The sequence below is a fragment of the Plecotus auritus genome (genome assembly GCF_963455305.1).
Source record: "Plecotus auritus genome assembly, chromosome: 4".
Taxonomy (NCBI): Eukaryota; Metazoa; Chordata; class Mammalia; order Chiroptera; family Vespertilionidae; genus Plecotus; species Plecotus auritus.
The window spans coordinates 189648091-189667813 of record NC_137775.1 but is presented as its reverse complement, the minus strand read 5'-3'; the positions used below and the strand labels follow the sequence as shown (position 1 = coordinate 189667813).

Sequence of the window (19723 nt, the reverse complement as noted above, 5' to 3'; positions counted from 1 at the left end):
GCGTCGCGGCCCCGCTTCCGGTGAGAGGACCGCCCAGGGGCTGGGCTTCCGGTGGGGCTTGGCTCTCGGATGCTGCGAGTTTGGCGGCTGCCTTGTTCTTCCCCTTCAGCCCCAGTGCCCCGCCAGCTCCGGTACCCCGCCAGCTCCAGGTACCCCACGAGACCCCGGTACCCCGCCAGCCTCCGGTACCTACGAGCCCCCGGTGCCCCACGAGACCCTGGTGCCCCGCCAGCCCCCGGTGCCCCACGAGATCCTGGTGCCCCGCCAGCCTCCGGTACCCCGCCAGCTCCAGGTACCCCGGGGCCCCGCCAGCTGACGCTCCCTCGCGCGGCGCCGGCTGTGGGCCGCTAGGTAGGCCGGCCCGGGGCTGCACTGACGGATGACTGTAAGGTGGTTTCCTCCTGACGCCGCGCTCTCTGTGCAGGTGCTTTCATTGGCCACGATGGAGCTGGAAGCTGCGTGATGGTGTTGGACCGGCCTGATTCGAAATCGTCTCCCCACCCGCAAACCTGCCTTCCTCCCGGGTCAGGCATGGGAATATCGCGGGAACGGGGCGCCCTGGCGTGCTTCAGGTTGATTTGGGGGACGTGGTTATTCATCTGTGTTTTGCTGAGAACATTATGAACCCGAGCATTTGGTCGCTGGTGAGCGTGCCAACCTGTGGCTTTGTGTGTAGGATGACTCCTTACCCCAGGCATGGCCTACCCCAGTGGTCGGCAAACCCAGGCTCGCGAGCCACATGCGGCTCTTTGGCCCCTTGAGTGTGGCTCTTCCACAAAATACCACGTGCGGGCGCGCACGTACAGCGCGATTGAAGGAGTACCCTAATTAAGTTAATAACAATGTACCTACCTATATAGTTTAAGTTTAAACAATTTGGCTCTCAAAAGAAATGTCAGTCGTTGTACTGTTGATATTTGGCTCTGTTGACTAATGAGTTTGCCCACCACTGGCCTACCCCCTTGCAGCTGTTGTGGTCTAGCGAGGGAATTTACAATGCCCGGAGGGACAGACAAATGAACAAAGTAATTATAACCATGTAAAAGGCTGCGTCTGTAGCAAATAAAAAGGGTATTGGGGGGCGGGGGGCAAACGGTGGGAGAAAGACAGGACTCCCTTAGATGGTGACTACAAGGCTCTAAGGGCTCTAAGGAAATGATACCTGGGCTGAAACCCGGGGATAAAGAATGATTCAAATTATTCAAACATCCCAGGTCAACTCAGAATTTAAAAGTGACTCTTAATTTAAGGCTTATAAAAGAGTATAGCAGGATTATTTGTTGTAGCTAAAAAAAACCAAACTGTTTCAGGGATCCATCAACAGGAAAATGGATAAACAAATGAACAAAAAGGCATATTTCTACAATGAAATACTACACAATTGAGAAAAAATTATATGCAACATTGATGAATATCTAAAACATGGTAAGTGAAATAAGTCATTGTAAGATATATATTCTTTTTTTTAAATGTTTTAATTTTCATTATTTTGATTAGACAGTAAAATTAGTGCCCTGCTGTGGTGAAAAAATTAACGCACTTCCTCCTCACCGCCCCCCCCTCCCATTGGTTAGTGTCTTAAGCTCTTTCCTAAATAAGGGATGGTTCTTTTTCTGGCTTCATTAAGTATACTTCATTAAGATAAAAAACTTCTCTCCAAAGACACTATTAAGAGAAAAAGAAAAAAAAAAGACAAGGCAGAGACAGGGAAAAAATAATTGCAAAACGCATATCTGATGAAGGACTCATATCCAAAATGTTCCAAGAACTCAAAATTCATTAAAAAATAGGCAAAGAGTCCCAAAAATGCCTCACCAGAGAGGTGTGCAGATGGCAAATAAGCATATGAAAAGGTGCTCACTATCACCTGTTACCAGGGAATTGCAACGTAAAACAACGAGATACCTCTGCTCACCCATCGGAGTGGCTAAAACTCAACGCTGGCCACTCCACGTGCTGAGGGATATGGAGCAGCAGGGACCTGCATTTCAGACCGCTGCCGCCACTTCGGAAGACGGCGGGGCTGTTTCTTACGAAGCTGGACATCTTACACCGCGGCCCAGCAGTCACGCTCCTTGGTATTTACCCCAACGAGTTGGAAACATGTCCACACACAAACCTGCGCACACGGAAGCTTTAGTCACAATCGTCCAGATGTGGAGGCAACGAAGGTTTCCATGTTTTTTATCAGAAGAATCTAAGAAAGACACAAGATGGCGAAACAACTCCAAGAAAGCACATGTATGTATGTATGTATGTATGTGAGACACACCTCCTCTCTCTGTCCCTCACACACACACACACACACACACACACACTCACACTCACACTCACACTCATTCCAGGTTCACCTGATAGTCCTTAAGCCTTTCAAAACAATGTATTGTTCTCACTACCTTCTTGTTGTTGTTTTTTATTGTTGTTAATAAAAGTCAAAATGGTAAATAGTTTACCGTCAGTAAGACATTTTGTTATTAGGAAGACTCATCATCACTGCGATTAGTTACCCGTTGAGCTGTCTGAAAAAGGTGGTTCCAGCAGGCGTCCTCAAACTGCGGCCCGCGGGCCACATGCGGCCCGCCGAGGACATGGATCCGGCCCGCCGGGTGCCGCTGCCTGTCCTGCTTAGCAGCCGACGCGTCCCGGGCCCGCAGTGTGCATAGGAATTTGTTCATAGTTTTTTTTTAAACTATAGTCCGGCCCTCCAACGGTCTGAGGGATAGTGAACTGGCCCCTGTTTAAAAAGTTTGAGGACCCCTGCATGAGAGTACTTTGATTTGTAGTTCAAGCACTCAGCCACCAGAGGGCAGTGCAGGAGCACGCGTGGTCTCAGGCCTGCCAGGGAAATGCAGGGAATGGCTTGGGGGTGGGTCCCGGAGCGCTGCTTTGGGTGTAGACACCAAGTAGCTCTGCAAACGGAGGCTGTAACCTGACGGTTAGCACCAAGAAGCACTCGGTCCATCCAAAGGGAAAAGAAAGGAACGTGTTTCTAGAAAAAACATGATTCAAAATTTCTTGTTTCAAACATCATTCCTCAGTAATCAAGCAGTTCCTATCCACACACTGCCGGGGAGATGGCTGAAATCTCAGCTGCGTGTAGACCCCGCCATGAAGACGGGAGACGAGGGGCAGGGGTTCTGCAGGGGCAGGGAAGAAGAGGAGCGCCGGTGAAGGTCCAGCTTTGTGACTTGTACCCTGAGGCAGCCCCAGCAGGTGCTGGTGGACCTGGGAGCTCAGGCCCCAGCCTCGTTTTTCCGGCCAAAAGATCAACTCAGGTTCATCCTTCACTTTATCTTCTCGTAGCTTCGTGTTGTAGCTGCAGTAAATCCAGTCCTGACCTGCCCCCTGCTTGCTCCTCTGCGGTCTCCGTGAGCCTCCTCTCGCTGTGGTCCTGGCTTCCTGTCCGTCCACAGACACTGCAGTCCCACCCCGCCGTCCAAGCCACTGCGCTCGCTGCTCTCTGCGCCTCCACGTTCCTCCTTCGCTTGGCTGCCTGCCTTTCTCCTTCCTGCGTGGAGTCTGTCACTGTCTCCTCCCGGGCGCCCTTCCTGCTGTCCTAACCGAGGGGGCCCACCCCTCGGTCCGCTCCATCCCCTTGCACTGGCTGTGTCCTTCCCAGCACTCACACGATCGGAGCTGGTGTTTATTTGTTGCGGCGGCAGGCACTTCCGATGTAAAAGTAGTTTAACAGGGAGAAGCAGTAAGAGAACTAGCAGAGCATACTGTGTTCCTAACGCATGTGACTTGTTAGGGCTCAGGCTGGGGTGGGTAGTCCGCATGTCCATGGCCAAGGCACCAATAAGAAAGGACAGTCCCCGGATGCTGTATATTCATGGTGTGTACTTCGGGGTGGGGAGCAGGGTCGGGGGGCATCCGTGAGACAGCTCAGTTCCCTGGCTGGGGGTGGGCTTGGGGGGAATGACCTCCTCTGGATCTCAGCCCTGGTACCTGGCCTGTCCCTCTGTTAAGCTCAGCCAGGTCTCCGTTAAGCTCCCGCAATCAGGAGGACGTGAGCAGTTCGAGGCCGTCGGCTTTCTCTCCACTAAAATGTAGCAGCACAGAGGCAGGGGCCTTGTCTGTCCCGTCACCACTACAATAGCACGGTGCACAGGGGCAGGTGATCAGACCTTCGGGATGAACGGAAGGTAACGGCATGAGTGGTGATGGCGGGAACAGCTACAGAGAAGGACGGGTACGAGCAGAAGGAGAGGCCATGGGTCCCTGAGATGGTGTCGTGGGGGTGGACTGGGCCTTCTGGGCGGACAGTGTTGAGTTGGTTGTAGCACCGTCCCCGGCGCAGACGCTGCAGGTGGCACCAGTCACTCATGTGACCCCAGCCACAAGGGGTCCTTCCGTGCTGACTGAGCGTCATTCGTACACTTCTAACCATCCGCTGAGCTGCGCTGCTCGTAAATCAACGGTTGGCTCTTTGTATTTGACCCCGAGTTTCCAGATCATTTTTGTAAGAGGAGCAGGTTGGAATTTGGGGGAGACGTGGTCCAAATTCTGACTGTTCTTTTCATCTCCATCCGGCATCACAATCCGCCAGAGTGGTTTGGCAACGAGAGTGATGATGAGGTCATTTCCACAATATTCAGGCCAATGTTAGTAATGCTTACTGCATACTCATCCACTTTGAGGATGCTTCTAAATTAGCGAAATAGGAAAAAAAAATTGTCAAATGAGAGGAAATTATGTGTCGAGCTGAATCCTGAGGAGAGTGACTAATAAGACAACGGACAATGTTCACCCAGCACTGGGTTGGGTTCAACTCCTGAGGACCGCTCGTTAGGACAGACTTCCCTAGTTCTGCTCACCCCCTAACGATAAGTCCTGCGGATAGATCTCCCCAACTTGTGACACTAACAGGATTTACACTCGGAGTGTCAACAGAAACTATACAGTCGGCAAAACGAGTCTTTGGCGGTCCCCACCATGACCCGTTACCGGCATCATTTTTCTCCACCAAAGTAACATCTATGATTAAGGGCCTCAGGGACTAAGAATGACACGTAATGGAGAAAGCACACAGCTTAGTGCACTGTGTTTCCACAGGCCCAGGTCATCCACTGCAGGAATTTCAGAGCAATCTTCTCCAACCAGTGATTAGCTGAAGGCGCTCTTAAGCACTAAAATTTTATACCCTTGGCAATTTTTTTTCCCTATAATTCTCTTCCACATCATCTTTTCACTCTACTTCCTGTTTTTTTCCTGGGCTATAAAGTGATTTCTTCCTCGGATCACCTCCGACCCGTTAGTGAAACCACAGTCCGTGTATTACTGCTCTCACATTTTACACATGTGTTTAACCTCACTAATCACACAGCTTCCGCTTGCACTTAACAATGGGCTTCAAGCCAAACACTGAGTAACCTTCGCAGCCGCATATCAAACTGGGCATGTCTGTTCACGGTCCTGCGGCTCCGCACACTCGGCCCCGCGTCTGCTGTGCCCACCACCAAACGCTTGGTGTTCGCTTGATTGTGGTATAGGATGCCCATCACCCGCCTTCCAGCCTATGAGCATAGGAGCCCACCCTCTCACTAACCGCCACTCTCCAGACCCCGTTGGCAAGCCCCATGGTGTATGTTTCCTTAAGATCTTTTCTTTCCGCACTTCCGTTCTAACCACAATAACTGTAAGCTCAGGTCTGGTCTCTCTAAAGCCAGTGGCCACTCACTTGTTCACAGCACCTGCGAGCAGTGCTCCTGAATCACAAGGTTCTTCAGGATTTACCGCAAGGCCACCCCAGTCCTTCCGTGTGAAATGTGACCATGATGTAAGGCTCTCAGTTGATTACCCTGAAACTATAGGGAGTATGTTGGGATAGACTCACATATTTCTTTAATATTTTTATTGATTTCAGAAAGGAAGGGAGAGAGAGAAACATCAATGATGAGAGAGTAATTGATCAGCTGACTCCTGCACTCCCCCTACTGGGGATGGAGCCTGCAACTTGGGCATGTGCCCCAACCAGGAATCAAACCATGACCTGGTTCATAGGTCGACGCTCAACCACTGAGCCATGCCGGCTGGGCTCAAATATTGCTTATCAAATATTAGCTATGAAAAATGAATAAGAATCCTATATAATAAAAAGCTAATATGCAAATTGACCAAACAGTAGAACGATGCGCACTGACCACCAGGGGGCAGATGCTCAACACAGGAGCTGCCCCCTGGTGGTCAGTGCTCTCCCCGCGGAGAGCGGGCCTAAGCCGTCAGTCGGACATCCCCCGAGGGCTCCCATACTGCGAGAGGGCACAGGCTGGGCTGAGGGACGCCCCCACCCCCTGCCACCCAGTGCATGAATTTCATGCACCAGGCCTCTAGTTTAGGAATAAAAGCTCCCTGCCTGAAAGATATGAACCTGACCTCCAGAAGGAGCGGGGAGTGTGTGGAAGACCGAGGTTAGTGTGGCCTCGGTAAGATTTCAGCTGCAGTTGGTGTGACCCTGGACGAGACACTGACACGACCTTAGCTTCAATTTCCTGGAGTGAGGGTGATATCTCCCTCAAAGGAGCCTTTTGACAGTGAAATGACATTGGACATAAAGCTTCCATCTGAGAAACTCCGTAACTGTTGGCACTCAGCGTTGGGCCTTTATTCCAAAGAGTGAAATATCAATAATGGCTTTCAGTAACAGGACAAGGAAGTAACAATAGAAATGCCACAGAGAGCTACACAGAACCCGCCGGGCAGTGGGCTGACAGCACCTCGCGGGCCAGAGTCTGGGTGGAGAGACCCCAGGCAGGCAGCCCTACCTGAGCACAGGGCCACAGACAAGACCCTTCACGCCTCAGCTTCCAACAAAGGTTTCGCCTCCGGGAGGCGGGAAAACACGGCTTGTGGGTTTCTGTGGTCTTCAGATAAAATCAGCCCACGGCACCGCTCACTTCTGCCCGCCTCCGCCTTCTAGGTCGGGAAGCGCTTCCCAGCCGCTCCTGGTCATTTCAGAGGAGTTTTGGGGGATGGAGACACGCCCGCCTTTCTGCGGTGTCACCCCTGCAGCCCCAGACGCCCCGGGCTGGGCTCGGTGCGGAGGACGGCGATGGACAGAAACTGCCCTGTGTGTCCACTGCGGACAAGAGAGAGCTTGAACGTGGTGGAGGCTTTTCGAGATCATTTAGTCCAGCGTTTCGTTTCCTGGAGAGGAAAGCCGAGCGCAGGTCGCTGAGTTGGACAGAGTCGCGCAGCGGAAGAGGCAGGCCGGGGCCAGCTCGCACAGCCCGTCCAAAGCCTCCTCCAGAGGCCGCGCCTCTACAGGACTGCGGCCCGGGGGTGGGTGTGCCGTTGGAACGCTCAGCTGTGTGTGCTTCAGCAGGACGTCTGTCTCCCCGCGGACTGGAGCTTGCTGCCCCGGCAAACGAGGATGTGGAGGTGGCGCTCATCAGCCTCCCAGGGCCTCGCTGTTGCCCTCCTTCCTGGGTCTGATGTGCCACACTGCCTCTGCTTCCCCTGCCGCCTGAGCTGGGGACAGCCCTGCCTACCACCTGGAGGGACAAGCGGTGAGGATGAGGTGAATGAAATCCGTGTAGCTCCCAGAAAGTCCTGCCGTCCTGCCTCCTCCTCCTCCCCCTTCCTCTCCTCCTCCTCCCCCTCCCTCTCCTCCTCCTCCTCCTCTTCCTCCTCCCCCTCCCCCTCCCCCTCCCTCTCTTCCTCCTCCTCCTCCTCCTCCTCCTCCCCCTTCCTCTCCTCCTCCTCCCCCTCCCTCTCCTCCTCCTCCTCCTCTTCCTCCTCCCCCTCCCCTCCCCCTCCCTCTCTTCCTCCTCCTCTTCCTCCTCCTCCTCCTCCTCCTCCCCCTCCCTCTCCTTCTCCTCCTCTTCTTCCTCCTCCTCCTCCTCCCCCCCCACCCTCTCCTCCTCCTCCCCCACCCTCTCCTCCTCCTCCCCCACCCTCTCCTCCTCCTCCTCCTCTTCTTCCTCCTCCTCTTCCTCCTCCTCCTCTTCCTCCTCCTCCTCCCCCTCCCTCTCCTCCTCCTCCTCCTCTTCTTCCTCCTCCTCCTCCTCTTCCTCATCTTCCTCCTCCTCCCCCTCCTCCCTCCCCCTCCTCCTCCTCTTCCTCCTCCTCTTCCTTCTCTTCCTCCTTATCGTCCTCCTTCCTCCTCCCTCCTCGTCTTCTTCTTCCTCCCCTTCCTCTTCATCCTCCTCATCTTCCTCTTCCTCTTTTTCTTCCTCCTCCTCCTCCTCCTCCTCCTCCTCTTCCACATCCTTCTCCCCCTCCTCCTCCTCCTCCTCCTCTTCCACATCCTCCTCCTCCTCCTCCCCCTCCTCCTCCCCCCGCCTCCTCCACCTCCTTCTCCTCCTCTTCCTCCTCCTCCTCATCATTCTCCTTCCTCCTCCTCCTCCTCCTCCTCCTCCTTCTCCTCCTCCTCCAGGAGTTCATCCAGGGAGGGGATTCCTTGAGGGAGTTAGTTGCTATGAAACAGTGCTGCAGCTGGGCTCGCTGTGGTTCTGGGCGTCGTTAGCAGCTTTGAGATGGTTAGGGAGGTTAGGGCCATCCAATATTAAACCAGGAGACTAGGTCACGGCCAACAGCTTAATAAAGTTTCTCATTCATCAATTAATCAGTAATGAATTACTTCATCCACTATTTATTCAATCCTTATATTCCAGAACTTCTTTAGGTCCTAGGGACATGCTGTCCCTGTCCTTAGTCTAGACAAGTAAACAAGTGGTTGCAACGCACGTGGGTGCCATGATGGGGTGAGGCGGCCACAGCGATCGGCACCGCTTGAGGCTGCACTGCTTACATAGACCAATCTCTTGCTTCTTGCTCTTCGTTCTGCTGTGAATCTACAGCCCATGCTTTACTCCTGGAATAACCAGGGGCTGAGGTCCCAGGCTTGGCATCTCTGTGGCCCAGCGCCCCATCGTCTCTCCTTGTTGGTTTCTCTGACTTGACCTCCTTCGTGATTCTCAGCTCTGTCCAGTCCTCTGAACGCGAGTCAGTCCGTCACAGCCTTGAGCATGTGACTGCCCCTTCTGGGCCCAGCTCTGCAACCCCCGCACATTTCCTGGGGCGCTCCGTAGCAGTCCCCTCCAGAGGAGGCGGAGCCAGTGTGGACAGATTATCTAACTACTTGGGAATTTTGTGGACACTGTCGACTTGGGTAAGTGATCATTTTGTCAGTAAGAAACTGTGCTCTAGTGCGTCGGTTATCCCGGGGAGGATGGAATTAAGGAAGAGGGCAGCAGAGGCAAGTTCACAGGAGGATATCAAAATGTTTTTATGATTAGCAAAGAAGGCACGCGTCCAAAACAGTCTGAGGAACTTGTCTAAGCACCAACTAAGCTATTTCCGCAATTTAGAGACGAGGATAAATGAGAAACAGGATTGGAGCTCGGGAGTCAGGCCGGGCCAGCAGCTACATAGATGAAAAGAAGGAGAAGCGACAGTAACAGCAACTTTTATTGAGTCCTCATGACGCACCGGGGACCCATTTCATCTTCACACGGGCCCTGTGCGTGGAAACCATTGCTGTTCTATTTGAGGTTGCCGATTAGAGTGTGAAGGAACCCGGGCAGGAAAGGGGAGAGCCAGTACTCCGCCCCGGACGGCTGACTCCAAGTCCATGGCCAGATTACTACCCACGGCCAGGCCGGCTGTGCCATCAGAAGGAGGCTCACTGAGATCCTGGGCTGCTTGCTTGTGTCGAACCGGTTGAGAGAAGTAAGCGATGAGCTTCCCTGGGCATTGTTGGGCGAGCGTTGGTGATGAGCCAGGTGGGCAGAGGACATGGGGGTGACCTGCATTCATACACCTGTACCGTGATGCACCGCATCGCATCAGGTTTGCCGTCAACGGCAGACCACATGTATGATGGGGGTCCCGTAGATTATAATGGAGCTGAAACAGTCCCGTTGCTAGTGACGTGGTAGCCATCATAACACCGTAGCTGCGAAGATTGCCAAACTCCACCAGGCTGTGGTTGAGATGGCGAACCGCCTTTACCTGGCATGGGTGAGGGTGGCATTAGGAGGCCCTCGAGGTGCTTCCTGAGGACTTGACCGAGGAGGAGCTGTTGGAGCCGAAAAGGAAAGCATAGCTGAGGAAGCGGCCCGGGAAGAGGAAGCGGCAGGGGAGAGAAGAGAAGGAGAACTCCCAGGAAACCCACAGGGAGGGGCTCAGCAGAAGCGTTCGCAGACCTTAGTCGGCTCCTCTGAACGTTGAAAGCACAGGGAATGTTCGTGGTGCGTCACCCTCCCGCAGGCACATCGGTGATGAAAAAGAAGGCAGAGGCCACGCCGACCACCAGGCACACCTCTGGGACGAGTGCCCGCTCAGGAGAGCTCGAGCCCTCCGCAGTGCTCCCGGAGAGCCTTGTCCCCCGGAGAGGCCCGCCACATGCCTGGCCCCGCGCCCTCCTGGTGGGACGAGGGGTGGAGGGGGAGCCCCGACCCTGACCCCGACCCTGTGTAGGCCCGGGCTAATGTGTGTGCCTTTTTCCACTGAAAAGTTTAAAAAGTGAGAAATAGCCCTGGCCGGTGTGGCTCGGCTGGTTGGACACCCTCCCGATCAGTGTCGTGCTCTCACATCAATTTCTCGCTCTGCCTTCCTCTCTCTCTCAAAATCAATAAACCACTCCTTAAAAAAACTTAAAATTTTAAAAAATGTAAATAGGGAATAAGAATGTAAAGAAACATGTTTTTGTCCACCTGAACAAGGTGTTTGTATTTAAAACTGCGTTACTACAAAAGAGTTGAAAAGTTAGAAAAACGTTTTAAAGTTTACAAAGTAAAAACATTACAGTAAGGTTAACTTATTATTGAGAAAGAAAATAATGTCTATACGTTTAGTGCAGCCCACGCACACAGTGTGTATAAAGTCTACAGGCGTCATGCAGTGTGTGTAAAGTCTACAGGCGTGTCCAGCCATGTCCTAGGCCTTCATATTCACTCTGACCCACCCAGGCCTCTCCCAGCCCTGCAGGCCCCACTCACGGTCACTGCCCCCTGCAGGTGAGCCCCTCTCCTTCTGCAGGCCAGCCCCTAGCCCAGGGGTGGGCAAACTTTTTCACTCGAGGGCCACAATGGGTTCTTAAACTGGACCGGAGGGCCGGAACAAAAGCATGGATGGAGTGTTTGTGTGAACTAATATAAATTCAAAGTAAACATCATTACATAAAAGGGTATGGTCTTTTTTTTTTTATTATTTCAATAGTTTTACTCATTACAAACATTTTAACAAGAAGAATGTAAACACTAATTATTATAATTTGAAACTTCAAAAAATGGAGGAATCATAGCACAATAACATACCTTATATTGAAGATGGCAAAGGCAAATAAAATTGCCTAACAAAGGAAATGTACAAAAGCCTTTCAAATTAAACTTAAATATAATAAAATAATTAAAAACTAAAACAAATAGAAAAGAACAAAATGTGTAAACAGTAAATTAAACATTTTCTTTAGTGCAAGTTCCAAATTATGCCCAGGACGTAGATGTAGATGGCAATGTAGACTGGGTTGAAAGGTTTTTGGTGTTTAAAACATCAACTTCAGTGGGAACAGTGTTGTTGGTCTCCTTTTTAGCTAATGCTCTGATCCTGTGCTCTCCAGGGGCATGTCTCCCTCCATCACCACGATAACGTGTCTACGCATTCCCAGGGTGATGTCGGGGGACGCGTCCGCGGGCATTACAAGGAGCCTCTGGAAGATGGAGAGGTTGTTCCTTCTACTGAATGGGCGGATATAAATCTGGATATAAATCCGCCCACTCAGAAGAAGGAGCTGCGGCCGTGTTTCCCAACGTTGCCATGTTAACACTGCTGCTGGTGAAGGAGTGGAGGGGAGAGCAAGAGAACCCTCCGCTCTTTCGGCTCCGCGGGCCGGATAGAACAGCCAAACGGGCCGGATCCGGCCCGCGGGCCGTAGTTTGCCCACGGCTGCCCTAGCCTCTTCCAGCCCTCACCAGTGCTCCCCACGTACCTCCTTCTCAGGTCTAGTTTCTCTTCATTTCTCCCTTTTTGATGATTTGTTGTTGTTTTTTTTAACCCACAAATCGTGTGGTGGAGGAAGTAGGGTAACATGAACACACAGAAACCTCGCTGTCTTGGCTCAGAGAAGGTGACAGACCAATAAAGTGGGTGTTCGTGGGTCCATTTTGCGTTGGGAAGATTCGGGGAGCTTTTGTTAAAAAGCCAAACTTTGTGAAAATGCCCGTTTTCATCCGTTTAAGAGGTTGAATATCCTGACTTACTATTGCCTAGAAAGTGCTGGTGCCATGTGGTTGCTGGGAGGGGCAACGCCTGAGGGAGGAGACGCGCCTGGTGTGATTAAGTCAGTCATCTAAGCAAACCGACTTCCTGTGAGTAACACGGATCACCGGGTGCTGGCGAGGGGATTAAGGAGCTACAGAAATGGCTCTTGGCCTCGGACCCGCCCAGAGCTCCTGCGGCCTGTGCCCTTGGCCGGGTGACTTGCCGTCTGCTTTCAGCAAGACCCAGACTCCCTCCTCCCACTTCCTGCCTCACGTGTCTTCTGATCGAATCTTCCATCAATACTTTAAGCTCTTAAATGTAATTGTAAAAATACCATCACCAGGCACCAGGCCCCAGGCCCAGCAGCTGGCTCGGTGGTTGAACGTTGACCTATGAACCAGGAGGCTCCATCCCCAGTGTGGGCCATGCAGGAGGCAGCCGATCAAAGAATCTCTTTCATCGTTGATGTTTCTCTCTCTCTCTCTCTCTCTCTCTCTCTCTCTCTCTCTCTTCCTTCCTCTCTGAAATCAATTAATATATATATACACACACACTAATAAAAGGGTAATATGCTAATTAGACTGGGAGACCTTCCAGGAGACCTTCCGGACGTTCTTCTGGACAAAGCCATAGTGGCGGGGCCGAGGTAGAGGCGGTTAGGGGCCAAGAAGGGAGGGCAGTTGTGGGTGATCAGGCCAGGATGGGACGGCAGTTGTGGGTGATCAGGCCGGTGGGGGGGGGGGGTCATTGGGGGTGATCAAGCTGGCAGGGGGGCAGTTGGGGGTGAGCAGGCTGGCAGGGGGCTAGTTGGGGGTGAGCAGGCCAGCGGGGAAGGCAGGTGGGGGCAAGCAGGCTGGCAGGAGGGGCATTTGGGGGCAAGCAGGCTGGCAGGGGTGGTAGTTGGGGGTGATCAGGCTGGCGGGGATGACAGTTGGGGGTGAGCAGGCCAGCAGGTAGAGTGGTTAGGGGCAATCAGGCAGGCAGGCAGGTGAGCAGTTAGGAGCCAGCAGCCCTGGATTGCGAGAGAGCTGTCCGACTGCCGGTTTAGGCCCGATCCCTGTGACTGCCGTTGGACATCCCCCGAGGGGTCCCAGGTTGGAGAAGGTGCAGGCTGGGCTGAGGGACACCCCGCCCCCCCTGCCGTGCATGAATTTCATGCACCGGGCCACTAGTATAAAATAAAATGAAAACCACCCATAAACCTAACTCACTAAAAGAACTGTATTAACTCTTTAGTGACTATTATAGGGTTTGTCCATAACCATATACACAACCATATACACAGTTGTGCACAGAGCCTTCCAATAGCATCTCAAATGTTTCTCATGTCATTACACTGTATTCCAAATTGCTGTTTTACTGCTAAATGTGTCGCTGAGCCGCTGTGTCCTAATTCTCTTAACCACCCCCTTCATCTTAGATATGTGGGTTGTTTTTGTTCACTTCGTAGTTATAGATAATCTAGCAATTTAATACTTCCATGGACCCAGCCTTGTCTCCTTTCCGCCATTTCCTTAGCATAGATTTCTAGATGTTAGCAGACTGGTCCAGATTCTATAAATATTTCCTTAGCTGCTTAACTCTCCACCAGGCTGTGCCGTTTATACCACTGTTTCACCTCATGCACACACTCTGTTGGCACACATAATAACGCCAGTCTTCTGCGGCGTTATTATTTTAAGCATTCTTCTGCCTATAAAAATTTTACATTTTTATGGAATGTAAATGTTATTTTTCCCTTGTCTTATACTGCTTCCGTTCTTAGAATGTTCTCGTCGCTCTAAAGTTCTGACAAACCCTGCCTTGCTGGTGCATCTTTCCGAATATCTAGTTCTTTGGTGCATTTGGAGGTTATTTGAGCATGTTTACATATTTATTCTCTGAAATAGTCTAGTTATAACCCAACATCACTACATTTTCTTCTGTTCTCACTCATTGTCCAGCCATGTTTCATAACCCCACACTCATCTAGGTCAGTTTCTGGGGTCACAGATCTTCCCCTCGTATGGTTTTCTAGTTTTCATCTCTGTCTCTGCTTTAAACATATTTTATAAGCGTGTTCTAATACCTGGTAGAGATACTTCTCTTTTGTTACAATTTTTTCTCAAAATAATCTCTTCTGTCCTGACCACCTTCCCTTCCCTGCCCCGTGGGCAGCTCCTGAGCAAACTGATGGGCCACTTTGTCGCAGTTCCACCAGCACGTCACTTCGCTCACCTTCTTCCCTCTCCACCCCAGTTGTGCGGCCAGTCCCCAGCCCCAGGGACCCCGTCCGAGCCCTCAGCTCCTCCTCCTCCTCCGCGGGCTGGGCAGCGCCCCTGGAACGGAGTGACCGCTGAGCACCATTAAGACAGACTCCTACTCCAGAGCCTGCAGGGTTTGGGTTAAAGGTTGGAGTTGGCAGATACGGGGAAAGCCTGGACAAAAGAAGTGATGGTGTATTCCTAAATCTACAGCCTTCGTATCCGCCATGTTAGAAAATTCTAGACAGACTCTCAGAGGCATGTCCTCAGCAGGTCAAGGATGGCGTCCCAACATCAGGAGCGAGGTAGTGTCGACAAACGTCGTAAAAAGCAATGTCAGCGAGAATGGGAGGGAAGGAGGGAGGAGAAGAGGGAGGGGGACAGGGACAGAGACAGGATTCCTGTCTCCAAAAAACCATCCATTGGGGTTTTCAGACGTTATCTTTGTCAAGCCTGCAAACACCCTTCCCAGAAGTAATGCCCCCAGCTTGCAGAAGGGGGAGCTAAAGCTCCGGAAAGTGAGGTGAACTTCTCCGGAGAACTTGACTAGTGGAAGAAGCAAGGTCAGGCCCAGCTCTCCATCTGCTGGAGCCTGCCTGTGCGGTGTTCCGGCCAGCAGGTAGGAGGGGACGAAATCTTCCTCTCGCTATGCAGAGTCACATCTTGTGGAATGACTGCATGTTGCCACGGTCTCATCTCCAAACCCATAAATCTAGCTCCCCACCTGCCATTTCTTCTTCTTCTTTGTGTTGTTTTGTGTGTGTGTGTGTGTGTGTGTGTGTGTGTGTGTGTGTGTTTTGTTAATCCTCACCTGAGGATATTTTTTCTTTCTTTTTTTTTTTTTTTTAGGGAGAGTGAAAGGGATGGGGAGAGACAGATACATCCATGTGAGAGAGAGACATTGATTGGTTGCCTCCAGCACGTGCCCCGAGCAGGGCCAGGGATTGAGCCTGCAACCGAGGTACATGCCCCTGACCAGGAATTGAACCCAGGACCCTTCAGACCACAGGTTGACACTATCCACTGAGCCAAACAGGCCGGGGCTCCCTACCTGCCATTTGACAGCCTGTTGGTGTCGTATAGGCCCCTCAGATTCAGCAAACTTGCCCCCGAGTGCTTGCTCCTCCTGGTGCAGGCTTCTTATCGGGAAGGGCCCCCCGGCTGCCTGACTGCAGGTCAGAGGTGAGGAGCCATCCTGGACCTCAGTGGTTCCTGGCAGCACCCACTGCTTCCCCTTCTCCGCCCCTGCCCCTCGCCAGCCCCACGTGATCCTTCCAGACCGCTGGTTCTTGCCTCACCCATCTACCTCCTCTTCCTCTGGCTCATTTCATCTCTGTTGTTTGGAAGAATGGAATGGCTTTCTATTGGGGGGAGGGTAATGAGGACATAAAGTTCAAAATCCTCCCTTCACCTCCCCCAGCCTCACCTTCCCCAGCCTCACCTCCCCCAGCCTCACCTTCCCCAGCCTCACCTTCCCCAGCCTCACCTCCCCAGCCTCAGCTTCCCCAGCCTCACTTCCCCAGCCTCACCTCCCCAGCCTCACCTCCCCCAGCCCCACCTTCCCCAGCCTCACCTCCCCCAGCCTCAGCTTCCCCAGCCCCACCTTCCCCAGCCTCACCTTCCCCAGCCTCACCTCCCCCAGCCTCACCTTCCCCAGCCTCACCTCCCCCAGACTCACCTCCCACAGCCTCACCTCCCCCAGCCTCACCTCCCCCAGCCTCACCTCCCCAGCCTCACCTCCCCCAGCCTCACCTCCCCAGCCTCACCTCCCCCAGCCTCACCTCCCCCAGCCCCACCTTCCCCAGCCTCACCTCCCCAGCCTCACCTCCCCCAGCCTCACCTCCCCCAGCCTCCCGGCTCGCCAGGTGCCCATGGCAGGCCTCTTACCCTCAGACCTGCCACTTCCTTCCAATCGCAGACTCGGGACACTTTCCCCATGTCCTTAGCATCTCTGACCTGCTTTATAATGCTTTTCTTTATGTTTTTATTTGGTTTTTTATTGTGTTTTTTGTTTGTTTGTTTTTAGAGAGAGAGGGGAAGGGAGAGGGAGAGAGATAGAAACATCAACATCAATCGGCTGCCTCCTGCATGCTCGCTACTGGGGATGGAGCCCGCATCCCGGGCACGTGTCCTGATGGGGAATCAAACCAGCAACCTCTTAGTACACGGGATGATCCTCAACCCCTGAGCGATGCCGGCTGGGCTATAGCTCACCGTGATGCTCCTGCTTACTGCCTGCCGCCCCGAGCTAGAACAGAAGTGCTGAGCACAGCCTCTCTGCAACCTGGAGGGGTGCACCCGGGCCCAGAGGGCAGAACCGAGGAGGCTGCTTCCTGCAGAGGGGGGGGGGGGGGGGCGGGGAGCTGTGCAGAGCCCCTCCAATTGGCACGTCTGCAGCCTGGAGGCCGTGCTGCGCTGTTAGGATGTACAGCTGGCCAGTGGGGCGGATTCAGGAGCCACGCACTAGTCATTACACGTACACACTCCTCCTGTTGTTGCTCGAGGCTCCAGGCTGTACCGCCCACACGCCTCAAGGCGAGGTGGGGTCGTTAGGGAACATGCCGGAACGCTGGCCCAGAAATGTGTTGTTTTCCAGAATTGTGCAAGCCAGGTGGCATTCCAGAGCCTCTGTTCTTCTGTTTTTCATCACTGATTGAAAAACACTGCAGTTGCCCTGCCCAGCCTCCAGTGGAGGACACGCCTGCCGTCCCCCCTGCCTGGCACCTGGAGACCAAGGACGTGGGGCTGACAGCAGTGCTGGGACACGCAGTCTCCCTTCCCACTAACTTTCTTGCCTCCGTCACTGATGCCGCCCCCTCCCCAGGGTGCTGCAGCATCAGGAAAGGGACCCACTGCCTCCCTAGAATCCTCAGCCTGCGCTCAGATGCAATTGTGGGTCCCGGCCACGCCAGCGCCTGCCCCGGAAGACTGTACCTTCCAAGGCAGAGGCCATTGTGTACCTTTCAGCCCAGGGCTTGGCACAGAGCTGGTGTCCAGTGAACATTCTCAGGATGGGTGGCTGGATGGGTGGCTGGCTGGATGGGTGGGTGGATGGGTGGATGGATGGATGGGTGGGTGGGTGGGTGGGTGGATGGATGGATGGGTGGGTGGGTGGGTGGGTGGATGGATGGGTGGCTGGATGGGTGGATGGGTGGGTGGGTGGGTGGGTGGGTGGATGGGTGGATGGATGGATGGGTAGGTGGGTGGGTGGATGGGTGGGTGGATGGATGGATGGATGGATGGATGGATGGATGGATGGATGGGTAGATGGATGGGTGGGTGGGTGGGTGGGTGGGTGGATGGATGGGTAGGTGGGTGGGTGGGTGGATGGATGGGTGGGTGGGTGGGTGGATGGATGGATGGGTGGATGGATGGGTGGGTGGATGGGTGGATGGATGGGTGGGTGGATGGGTGGGTGGGTGGGTGGATGGATGGGTGGGTGGGTGGATGGGTGGATGGGTGGGTAGATGGATGGATGGATGGGTGGGTGGGTGGGTGGGTGGATGGATGGGTGGATGGGTAGGTAGATGGATGGATGGGTGGGTGGATGGGTGGGTGGGTAGATGGATGGGTGGGTGGATGGATGGGTGGGTGGATGGACGAGCTATTGGCCAGGACAGGATCTGGAGTCTGCCTCACTTGGGCCCGTGTGTCCTGACCAAGGTGCCCAGGGCCAGCACCAGACTTCAGGGAATAGCCAGTCACCAGGTTGCTAACAGGAGGTCTGGCCAGCCCCGAGTCCAGGTGGCTACTGACCGCTGACATCTGGTGGCGTCCGGAGGAGGTGCTCCCGGGTACAAGACACAGGAAGGGACCAGGCCAGAAGGTGCCTCCGGTTGCCCAGCTCCAGGGAAGGACGTGTGAGGAGTGTGGAAGGATTGTTCAGGGCAGCATTCCCATTGTTTACATTTTCGTCCGGAGTCCTGTTGCCAGGACAAGGGCTGATGGGCAGTGACTTTCGTCCCATGTCAGGTCGGGTTCCAGGGAGAGAGTCTGAGACACTTCACAAGCCGGGCGGCCGCTGCGCCACTGGACACTCACTGATGAGCCATTTCAGCTCCTGACAGCCCAGCTTGGATCTCTCATGGGGCCAGAGTCACTTTTCAAATGAACAGTGGGCTGTGGGCCTCTACCAACAGCAAGGGGAAAGCTCCTCTAATGTGGGCCAGGGTTGCCAATGATAGGAAACAGCTCCTGCAGCCCTCACCAGCTCTCTGCACCCTCCTCCCACTTCCTGCCCTGCAACACTCGCCTCCCCTCAGCCATGTCCGTCCGTCCATCCGTCTGTCCTGAGAAAAGCGACTTCTCAGCCTGTCTCTCTCCACCCCGCTGGGTCCACGGAGCTCCACCAGTTATGTTAGCAAGCAAGCACGCCAGGGTCTTCAGTGATTTGTTCACACTGAGGTGGAGAGAGCTGGCAGGTCTTCACTTGTTGGCCTTATATTTGCACTAAAAAATAATTCCTGAATCAGAGCGAGGTCTGAGGGGCCGTTCTCCAGGGAACGTGTTCAGGCCCTGCCTTCGCTCAGACCAGGGCAGATGGCAGCGCCCTGGTGGAAGGCTGCAAAGTGGTTCCTCTTGTCCGGCCTCGGAAACCGCTACAACCCAGACCGTCTCCAGTGGAGTTTCTCACCTGGCCCCTAATGAGTCGCCGTGTTGCCATTTCTCCAGCCCTCCTGCCACAGCCTAATTCCAACACGACCTCCACCTCCTCTGCCCTGAGCTCTCCACTCCTACCCACCTGGCTCAGGCTCCTCCACTCAAACTGTGATCCAGGATGGGGCTTGCCCCTCCCCAGGGGCCACTGCTCTGCCCTTGACTCGGACATTGATTTGAGAACCCACAGCCAAGAGGAGCTGCTGACAAAGAAATTTCCCCAAATTTCTTTCATAGGAGGAAGTAAGCCAAGTCGATTGTTAACAAATTGTGTAACCACAGCTGATAAGACAAGAAACGGCTTGAATTAAATTACGAAAATACAGGATAACTAGCAAGAAGATGTTTCACCGTCCTCATTAGGTTCCTTCTGGCTGAGCGCACTCAGCCCAGCTTCAGGGCATTTTTGGCGGGTAATAGAGAAAGGAATGATTTGTGTATCAGGCAACTTAGTGTTTGGGAGATAACCCCAGATCAAAGAAAACAGGCAGAGATAAAAGCAATGAAATAAGTATTTGCTACAAATAAATTTTATGAAAAAAACTATGGGTGGCTGGATGGGTGGGTGGGTGGGTGGATGGGTGGGTGGATGGATGATTCGTGCAAGAATAGGCCTTCCT

At 53.4% G+C, this 19723-nt stretch overlaps 1 long non-coding RNA gene across 1 annotated transcript; it reads left to right on the top strand.

The window, feature by feature from the left end:
* Window positions 1-22: 22 nt before the first annotated feature.
* On the top strand, window positions 23-2450 carry LOC308247512. Its single transcript, XR_013960515.1, has 4 exons — window positions 23-149; window positions 425-644; window positions 1311-1425; window positions 1878-2450. It is a non-coding gene; the product is annotated as an uncharacterized lncRNA (long non-coding RNA).
* The last annotated feature ends 17273 nt before the right edge of the window (window positions 2451-19723 follow it).